The 10,901-nt window shown below is 45.7% G+C and overlaps 1 long non-coding RNA gene across 1 annotated transcript; it reads right to left on the reverse strand.

Annotated features, from left to right (window-relative positions):
- Positions 1–5,382: 5,382 nt before the first annotated feature.
- On the reverse strand, positions 5,383–10,536 carry LOC131591848 (uncharacterized). Its single transcript, XR_009280468.1, has 3 exons — positions 10,491–10,536; positions 9,956–10,047; positions 5,383–5,466 (listed from the first exon to the last, which is right to left on the reverse strand). It is a non-coding gene; the product is annotated as an uncharacterized LOC131591848 (long non-coding RNA).
- Positions 10,537–10,901: the final 365 nt, after the last annotated feature.

The following is a 10,901-nucleotide window of genomic DNA, read 5'->3' on the forward strand; positions in this document are numbered from 1 at the left end:
TTCTGGCACCTATCCTTACATGTCTTGAATTTTGGACATAAAATTCACATTTCACCTTTGCGCTTCAGGACCAGAATGACAGTTCTTTTGTATACCAAGGAAAGCAGGTAATCCAAGTGTATTAGGTGCAGATTAGAGATGGCCCATATGAGATCAAGGCCAGACAGAGAAGTCTGTCCTAGCCCCTTTTGTGTACCAGCAGTCTTTGAATGTACCTCTCATTTGTCTTGCCTTGGTGACCCCAAAGTTTCCTTGCCTTGCCCTGCCTTGCCTCCCTAGCCTTGCACTCCCTCCAGTGCCTACGTCCACACTTGACCTGCCCACACTTGACTGCTTTCCTCCAGGGAAACCTAGCCTTGCCTAGGCCTTCCTGTTTCTGCCTGGCCTTCCTATGCCCATCCTTGCCTAGAAGTTCTGGGCCTTCTCTCACCTACCACTCCATTTGCTTGCCCCTCATGGCTCCAGCCTTGTCAGTTTCTCCCTTGACTCGCCTACAATTGCGCCTACACTTGGTTTGCATTGCAAAGAGCGGTAGGCAAGGCAAAGCAAAGCAAGGAAGGTCTTTCTAGGTCTTGCCAGGCAAGGCACACATAAGCAAGCAAGCAAAACAAGAGTAGACTAGCCACAGCATCAAAGGCAAGGCAAGGCCAAGTGACTCTGAGTGCCTTTCCTTGGCAAGTAAAAGATATAGTGACAATGTAATAGGGCAGGCGTTAAAGGTACCATGAGGAGGTATAGTCCAGCAAGATATTTATGTCGTAGACCCTTCTGTGCAGGAGCCATTGTTGGACATAGTACAGGACATGGCATACAGCTTGGCTTGGTAAGTTCCTGAAGGAGAATGGCAATGCTTTCTCATGGGAAGGAAAGCACGTAGCCCCAGAGTTGGAGGTGCAGATAAGAAGCTGTGTCGCGCAGCTCAAGGACGACAGCAGCTTCTTGTGCCGGCATATTTGGAAGCACTCCCTCAATTTGTACAGTCATTGAGTCAGTATCCATCTTTGGAAGGCTGTCTGCCTCTAGTAAGAGTGTTCTGCCACCATTGTATGGGATCAGTCACTGGATGTTTTGGATTTTGGAGGAGGGGATGCCATTTCTCTTGAAATGAGCTTCTTGTTCTTCTCTTTGGCAAAGAAATTAAGTTTGGATGGGCACTTTGGGTGGTCTCAGTGAATTTAAAGGTTTTTCCCAAGAGGTTTCCCTGTGGGTTAGAGCTGTTGAACTGACAGTGGGAATCTAGACACCAAGTTGTTGAGCTTTTTGTCCTTGTAGCTTTAGTGTGTGAGTAGTCCCTGTTGCCATGCTGCTTGGATCTTGACTCTGAGACTGAAAGCTTAGGAGCGTAGAGCAGAAAAGAAAAGTGCTAATAGCAGGGTGTGTGTTCATTGTTTGATGGGTGAAGTTGAAATTGTAGGCAGCAAAGAACTTTCTCTCTCAGCTGGCACATTTGTTGAGCGGATGTCTTTGAGTTTGTTACCGGACTCTGCGAGAGTGAAAATGTTTGTTAGGGCAGAGGATTTTGTGTTGCCCTTTGAGTGTGGTGCAAAAGTGTTTGCACACTTGGAGGGGGAAGATCAGCAAAGTCTTTTTTTCCTGGCACAGTTAATTTGAGAGCAGGGACGTTTCCAACTCGGCTCTGTCCTTTGGAGCTGGCCTCGGTGTGTTTCCTTCTTTTGTTAGTCGACAGCGCCATCGTGTGGTTATTTTGATGAGCGCTGGCAGCCGGTGCCAGGGAAAAAGCCAAGCTGTTTGCGGCTCCGGCCTCATTGGTGTAGGAGCAGCGCAGGGAAGAGCTCCGCTGGGGGTCCTGGCTCTTAGAGACTGAGAGAATGTGATCCTGTATGTAGCACAGAAGGAAGTGGAATTGTTTCATTGTGGGCTGTGCAGTTTATAAGCTGCAAATGAAAAGGCAATTGCAGCGCAGCCTCTTCTTTTCTGTGTGATCAGCTGCTCAACATGTAACTCGCACACACTGAACTACATCCACCTCCCTGGAGATATAAAATGTGTATATCACTTTCCTCAAACTCTATGTATTACCTTGCACTCTAGCAGATCCCAAACCGCTTCAAAACGTCCAGCAGCTACTCAAAAAGAAAAAGTCCAACAAAAAGCTAGGGCTGGCCTTCATAGTGCCTTTGCAGTCCGTAAAATAGACGAAATGCACTAGGGCTTTGAATGTTTCTTCCCAACTATATAAATTCTCTCCAAGTGGCAAAGTCCATCATTACAGCAAAATTTTTCAGCTGGAGTTCTGACTGAGAGATGTGCCAGGACAGAAGGCATTTGCTGACCTAGCCTTTTTCCCTGTGTAACTTGGTATTTGCAGTACAATTATTTTCAGTGTCGCTGTGTCCAAGCAGCTAGAGATTACACAGATAGAAGTGTCAAGAGAGATGCTGCTAAAGTATGCCCTTCTTATAGCAGCATTTAAATGGCACACGACGCCTTGCTGCTTTTTCTTTCCCAGAGAGACCTGCTGTCAATTTTTTCACTCTGGCTTCTTGATCAAAAATGTCCACCTGAAATGTCTTACAGAAATAGGCTCCAGGTGTAAAAACCAGTACGGGGCTACATTTTCTGCGTGCTCCACATAAGTCACATCAAACTCACTCATCAAACTTCACTCTCTCCTTCCATTCTCCACTGCCTCTACCATTGTGTTCTCTGGATCTCAGAGTCTAAAGGCAGGCGCAATAGTTTCCACTGAGGGGTTGGAAGAGGTGTACAAGCAGCACAAATAGCTTCTGCGCTGCGCAGGCCATTTCTCTGCATTTTAGAGTCTAAGGGAAAGCGCTAGTGTTCCTGCGGAGAGCTGCAACAGCTGCAGAATATGTGTTGTCTTGGCACATGTTTGCAATCCACCATGATGGATCCTTAGTGAAACCAAACTGTGGTTCTGCTTCAAACATCTCACCCTGCTTGGCCACAAAGCTTTCGCTGACATGTCCCATTGCCTTTTTATTGCTGCGTTTCATTTTCAGAGTTTGTACGGAATCATTGCACTTTGCTTCTAAGCTGAACGTCGATACTGCTGGAGTCTCATATGTCCATTTTCTTCTCACACAAAAAAACTGCTTCCTTTAAAACATGCTGATGCGACCTGCTTTCTTGCTCAGCTGTAATTTTAGGGGTGTTCTCTGTCCCGCTTACAGTCTGAATCTAAACTAAGAAGTTTATGGGACACAGATGTGCCAAGACAAATAGTTTGCTTGGACCTTGCCACGTGTATTCAAAAGCATCCATTCACTCCACCATCAAGTCACTGCTTTCTTCTGCTTTACATCCTGCAAACTTCACACACACATACATACATACAAACTGGAATGAGGCATTTTCTTTCTTTCTCAGCTACACTCACCTATCCCCCACGCTAACTTCTTTACCGCTTTTCTCTTGGCCTTGCTATGCATACTTTTCCTCTTATGATGCCGAATTTTTCCCCAAAAGGCGATAAATAACTGTCTAAGAGACGCAGTTTAAGTCAGATAGACAGGAGGTATTTTATTAGCAACGTGCACGTTGGGGAAATCTCTAAAGGGAGTTTTCCAAAGTCTTACAACAAAAGCATGCCTTTTATACAGTTTAGGTTTGGAATTACATCATATCAATGCATATTCATATGGGGCGTGCCGTAGGCGGGGCGTGGGCGGAAACTTCTATTTTGAGGATCTTTTCGGGGGTCGTTCCGGTCGGCCTTCATCGTGGGCGAGGGTCTCCGAGGAGTCTTCCTCCTTAAACTTTTGAACTTCTTTCCAAATTTGGTCCTTTCCCGGTGTAGTTGGCCGAGTTCCCAACCTCCTAGGGCCAACTTATCATATTGACATTAGGCATGCTTTAGCTTCGGCTTAAATTACGCTTAGTCCGGTGATTTTTTTATCCTTCTCTTTCCCTCCTGTCGTTGTGTTTATTACTTCCAGATGTTCCCTTCATATTCTATGTTTTAACCCATTATTTCTCGAAGGCTATCTATTTTATGGCTTCATTCCCCCCTTTTCTTATGACTTACGAATTCTTTCGTCAAGGTCTGATCCTAAGAGTGCTGATGTCTAATCCTAAGAGCGCTGATGCGCTCGTACCATAGCCCAAACCATTTGGGTCCTTTTCATTATGATCCTTAGCTTCCACCACATAAAAATATTTGTAAAAGTTAAAACCAACAAGGCTCTAACTACCAATATCATTGGGGGCACCAGGTAATTGAAAACCTGTGTGGCTGTTGGGGAAAATCCTGTGAAGATATCCCACCAATGATGCTGGCCTACTTGTTCTACTTCGGTGAGGACATTCTTTATTCTTTCTGAATCATGTTCTACCTGCCATACCATCCGTGTAGTTGTTTGATTCACTCTTTGCACCAATTCCTTTACTTTGGGGTGTGCGAGCATTGCTTTGAGAATTTTGACATCCATCCCTATTTGCAATTCTGGTATTTCTCGATACAGGTTAAAATCTGTGTTAATTAGCTGTTGAGTAGTTATTGGGACAGTATAATGAAAATCGCAACCCACTATTTTGGTAAAGTTGCATACACAAAAGTTAGTATTGTTAGTTTCCTCTTGGCAATTATCTATAGTGACATTGTCACAGGCTGTCCGTACGCAAGCACACCCATTCCCTATATAGTAAACTTGTGACTGTGTTCGATTACGCAAAAGCACTTCAAAGGTGCACACTCTATTCTCAGCATCTAAGCATAAATCTTCTGCCTCTACTACAGCGTTTTCGCAAACATAACCTAGCTGTCCTCTAGGAATACATGCTTCTGTGCTAACCGATTGCCACTTATTTTTGATATAATCATAACTGGCCCAAACATTGTTTGCATTCCGCTGGTGGAGTGGTTTCTTGGGGCAAGTCTTTGGGGCTGTGATCCGGTTGGATCTTCCCGGAAATCACTCCACCGACATGAAATTGGGCCCTTTTGCTGCCTCCAAATAGTGGGCTTACCCATTTTTACCGGACTAAAGGTAATTAAGTTATGTTCGGATGCTGACTTCCCCAAGGATCGAATTGTCAATACTAGCTGCTTTGTTCTTCCTTCCACTGAGTCAAGCTCTCGACACCCAATTTGGATTTGGTCTCCCTTGTATGCTACCATGGAAGATTGATGCCATAATTTACTTGCGTATGGCTGATTGTTACGTAGGGCATATACCTCGAAATAGGGTCCCTTCTCTCCCCATTCCGGGTGGATACACTGGTGTGCGTGAGACTATGGATCTATCGGGTCAGAGTCTCGGGGAAGAGCTATACTTATCGAGAGTCCAATGATCAGGGTTGAAAGGGCTTGAGGTGAAGTCAAGGTCATGATGTCCGTTCCTCTTGTTTACTCTCTGGAGCTTTCTTGACCCGCGAGTAATGAATCCACGTAGGTCGCTCCTTGATCCGGACCGCGGTGAAGGTAGTCAGCAGCACTTGGAAAGGTCCTTCCCACTTCTCTTGTAGGGGTTTTCCTAAAAGATTCTTAACATACACCCAATCACCGGGGTTAAACGGATGCAATTTACAATCAGGTTATTTAGGTTGGTGCTCTATTACCACGGTAGCATTCTTATCCAATTGTTTCCCCACTGTAATTACATAATCATAAATGTACTGGTTACCGATTTGGCCTATGGCATCCCCGTTTACAACTTGCATAGCATAAGGTCTACCATACAGGATTTCGAATGGGCTTAGCTTCTCTTTTGACCTTGGTTTGACTCTCAGCCTCAGCAGAGCAATAGGCAAGGCTTGATACCATAATGCTTTGCTTATTGCTCTCACCACTTTCGCACAGAAGTGTGTACCCCTATCCGAGGAAATACTCTTCGGTACCCCAAACCGCGGAATGATTTCATTCAACAGTATTTCGGTCACTTCTCTTTCCTTGTTTGTCCTGCAAGGGAATGCTTCAGGCCACCCAGAAAATGTATCAGTTAATACCAACAAATATCGGAGCCCCCCCTTTTCTTGGGAGCTCAGAAAAATCAATTTGCCATACTTCACCTGGGAATTTACCTCGACTTATGGCTCCTTGGTGTATCTTGGTTCCCGTATTCGGGTTATTTCTCAGGCACCGTTCGCACTGGGATGTTACGTGCTTTATAGTAGTAAATAATTTCGGTCCTGCTATCCTGGTTTGCAAATATTGGTAAAGCGGATCCAAACCCCAATGGGCCTTCTCATGTTCTGCTTTTACAAACTGCCACATCACATTTCCTGGTACTACTAACTGTCCTGTTTCAAATTGACCCCAACCATTTTCTAATATTTTGCCCTTATTTCTTTGAATCCATTTATGGTCTGATTCCTGGTAATCTGGCTTGATACTGATATCCAGGTCTCCTGGTATTAGGGCCATTATTCCCACTTCCCTAGACTTTGTGGCAGCCAATTTGGCCTCTGTATCTGCCTTTCTATTTCCTATTTCTGGAATAGTATTGCCTTTCAGATGTCCCTTACAATGCATTATGGCCACTTGAGCTGGGAGTTGGACCGCCTCTAGCAATCGCAGAACCTCCTCTGCATGTTTAACTGTTTTTTCTTGTGTAGTCAACAGTCCTCTTTCTTTCCAGATGGCCCCATGAGCATGTACAACAGAAAAGGCATATTTAGAGTCTGTCCATATATTGATTTGCATGTTCTCTGCCAATTCCAGAGCTCGAGTCAGAGCTATCAGTTCTGCCTTCTGGGCTGAAGTTCCTGTGGGTAAGGGGTTCGACTCAATTACCCTTTCTGTAGTAGTGACCGCATAACCAGCCATTCTTACTCCTTGCTTCACGAAGCTGCTGCCATCCGAGAACCAGTTGTCCGCATCTTCGAACGGCTCTTCTTTGAGGTCCGGGCGACTGGAATAGACAGCTTCAATTGTCTCCAGGTAGTCGTGTTCGATGGGTTCTGCCGGGGCTCTTCCTTCTAGAAATGAAGCTGGGTTCACAATGTTAGTTACCTGAATGGTTACGTCATCTGATTCAGCCAGAACGGCCTGGTATTTTAGGAATCTGGAAGGCGACAACCAATGGTTGCCTTTCTGTTCCAGCACAGCTGACACGGTGTGGGATACTAGTACAGTCACCTTTTGGCCCAGCGTGAGCTTCCTGGCCTCTTCTATGTTAGAGAAGTAGGCCACAGCTCTCTTGTGCGGTCCCAGCTGCTGTGCTAGGACTCCTAAGGCCATCCCTTGTCGTTCGTGGGAGAACAGCCAGAATGGTTTTGATACGTCTGGGAGACCTAAGGCTGGTGCTCTCATTAGTTCCATCTTCAGCTTCTTGAAGGCTTCTTCTGCCTCGGGAGTCCAAACTAGGATGCTCTTAGCCTCCTTCAACAAATCATACAGTGGTTTAGCGAGTATCCCGTACTGGTAGATCCATAACCGACACCAACCTGTCATCCCCAAAAAGGCGCGCAGATCTCTCACCGTCTCTGGTTTGGGCATCTGGCAGATGGCCTCTTTCCTAGCTGCTCCCAGGGATCGCTGTCCTCTGGAGACTTCGTATCCCAGGTACACCACTTGTGTCTGTACCAGCTGTGCTTTCTGTCGAGAGACTCGATATCCACTTAAACCCAGGAAATTCAGCAAGGAAATGGTCCATTCAATGCATTCTTCCTCTGTCACTGTTGCTATTAGGAGGTCGTCTACGTACTGCAGAAGGGTGCCATCTCCCAGCGGCCTTTCCCACTGTTCTAGTTCCTTGGCTAACTGATTCCCAAAAATCGTAGGGGAATTGCACCACCCTTGGGGCAACACTGTCCAGGTGAGTTGGGTCTTTCTTCCACTATCTACAGATTCCCACTCAAAGGCAAAAATCTTTTGACTCTCGAGAGCTAAGGGGAGGCAAAAGAACGCGTCTTTTAAATCTAATACGGTGAACCAGGCCAAATTCTCCTTCAGTCTGGTCAAAAGCGTGTATGGGTTAGCAACTACCGGATGCAATGCCTTAGTTATTTCATTTACTGCTCTCAGATCCTGGACTAACCTATAGGTTCCATTAGGTTTCTTGACTGGCAGGATTGGTGTATTAAAATCTGATTCGCATTCTACCAATAACCCCAGTTCCATAAACCTTCTGATTGTGGGCTCAATCCCTTTCCTATCTTCTATCCTCAGAGGGTATTGTTTCTTTCTCACCGGTTTTGTCCCAGCTTTAAGTTCAACGACAATCGGTGCTGCTTGTTTTGATTTTCCAGGTATATCAGTAGCCCACACCAATGGGTACATCTTGCTCAGGATTTGCTCGAAATTGTGGCTTTCAGGTTTAGGCTCCACACAACTGATCGTTAGGCTTAGAGCTGTAATCAGTTGTTCTTCATTTACTTGAAACTCCAATTGGTCTTTGTTAAACTTTATTACGGCCCCCAAGTTCTCCAATAAGTCTCTCCCTAGTAGGGGTTTTGGTGAATTTGGTAAATACAGGAACTGATGAATTCCCATTTGCTTCCCAATTTTGTATTTAATGGGTTTCAAAAGTAAGCCTTTTCTGGTTGGCCTGTTGCTCCCACAACTTGCACAAATTCATCACTTTTAGGTACAAATTCTTGATTTAAAACCGAAAAGGTTGCTCCCGTATCAATCAAAAAGTCTAATTCCTTTTTACCCTCCCCTAGCTCTATACTGCACTAGCCGTTGATAGTGTTCCGCGTTGCCCGGGTCCCACTCTGGTTTACTGCTGGGAAAATTATCTTCTAGTCTCCCCGATAATAGTTGGGCATGTCGCCTCCCCGTTTCCAATACGAGTTCCCTTTCCGTATCTGTCAACTCTGACAACATCACTTCTATATCCTCCCAATCAATATCTAAGTTCTTTGCCATTAGTTCAAACCTCTTTGCTACTCCCTCTGGATTCCTCCTGAAGTTCCTTGCCTCATCCCTCCAATTGTTCAAATCACTCGTCGAGAATGGCACCTTTACTCTAGTCTTTTCCCCTACTATTGGCATAACTTGTCGGAGAGGAGCTATCGTGCGATTCCCTTTCTCCCCTTGCTTTGCTTCCCCCCGTGCCACAGATCTGGTGTAATACGAGTGACTGGTCCCCTCCCCGGGATTTTCTTCCTGTGCCTCAATGCTTTCCCTATTCTTTCTCTTCTCTTTCTTCTTTCCCCCTTCTTGCTCTTCATTTTCCTCTCCTATCTCTATCACACAATCCATCCGATTCTCATCCTGCGTCTGTCGCCTCTTTTGTATCTGCCAGCTCTTATCCTGTCCCGGGCTGCGGTTCCTCTCATCCTCTACTCCCCCTCCACTTCTCTTATCCTCTATCTGAATTACTATGTTCAGTTTCTGTGAGTTACTCTCTGCCTCCCTTTCGCATGCCTCATTATCATTCTTCTTGCTGTATCTCAATTTAGGGACGTCGCCTCCCGGTGAATTGCTTTTATCCCCAGTCCTTGGTGCACTGGTTTCCATTCTACAGACGCCTCCATTTCTGGAGGTGTTGCTATCTCCATATGGACTGAGCTCGGGTATGCTACGTGTCTCCCTTCGGCTCTCTGCTTCTGACCCACTGCCTTCCTCCCCCTCAACCTCCAGTGTGGGTGGGCTGTCAGCATTCATGTAGCTCCCTGACCCCTGTGGACTATCTAGTCCCTGAGGGCTGTTTTTTTTTCTCCCGTCAATCTCTGATTTTAATGGGCTGCCCTCCTTCCAACCCCGGACTCCCTCCCAGGTCCTTCCAATGCTTTAGGATGCACCCTAAGGGGGTTTTCATATTTACGTCCTTACTCTGTTGACCTCCCATGACTATCCCCTGTATCTGCGTTTTCTGTTAACCGAAACAGTCCCTCTCTCGCAACCACGATATGCTGATATATTTTAACACTTCATGCACACAATCTCAATCGCTTAGTCCGTTTCCGACCTGGCTTCTCGCGAAGAACAGGAAATGCGGAGCAGGACTCCCTCTCGCTTCGCAGCTACGCTGCGTCTCACTCACCCTCACATACAACACACACTTATAAAATAAAATTGTTTTACCAGGTTTTGTCACAAAAAAAAGTCGCCCTCAAACTGTGAAGTACCGGCTTCCCAAATTCAAGGCACGTAGACAGCACAATGCGCGTTTCAATCTATTACATAAAGAGTGACAAGATGTCTCCTATAAAACTTTGCAACAAACACATAAAACGAACACACAAAACACATACAAACACCAATGGTACCAAAACCTATGATGTCCGAGATATCGAACACAAATGGTACCAATTAGGGACAAACACCAATAGTACCAAAACCTATGATGTCCGAGATATCGAACACAAATGGTACCAATTAGGGACAAACACCAATAGTACCAAAACCTATGATGTCCGAGATATCGAACACAAATGGTACCAATTAGGGACAAACACCAATAGTACCAAAACCTATGATGTCCGAGATATCGAACACAAATGGTACCAATTAGGGATTTTTACCAGGGCGTCCCCTGGTTTACCCTTCGGTGGTCACGTCTGACCCCCGTGTCCCAATAAAGCGCTTTAAACCAAAACCAATAAACAATTAAAAATACCTCTTAATTGGAGCAGGAGATGCAGGGAATCCTTCCTCTGCCGAAGAGCGCTGGTCCGGGAGGGGAGTCTCTTCTGACAAAAATCCGTCAGGGGCCCCAGAGGGTCCCGGCCCCGGACCGGCTCTTCGGAGGGAACCCCTCAAAGTCTGAGTCTCCTGTTTCGTCCCATCTGGGTCGCCAGAACTGATGCCGAATTTTGCCCCAAAAGGCGATAAATAACTGTCTAAGAGACGCAGTTTAAGTCAGATAGACAGGAGGTATTTTATTAGCAACGTGCACGTTGGGGAAATCTCTAAAGGGAGTTTTCCAAAGTCTTACAACAAAAGCATGCCTTTTATACAGTTTAGGTTTGGAATTACATCATATCAATGCATATTCATATGGGGCGTGCCGTAGGCGGGGCGTGGGCGG

Source organism: Poecile atricapillus, chromosome W (genome assembly GCF_030490865.1).
Source record: "Poecile atricapillus isolate bPoeAtr1 chromosome W, bPoeAtr1.hap1, whole genome shotgun sequence".
Lineage (NCBI taxonomy): Eukaryota > Metazoa > Chordata > Aves > Passeriformes > Paridae > Poecile > Poecile atricapillus.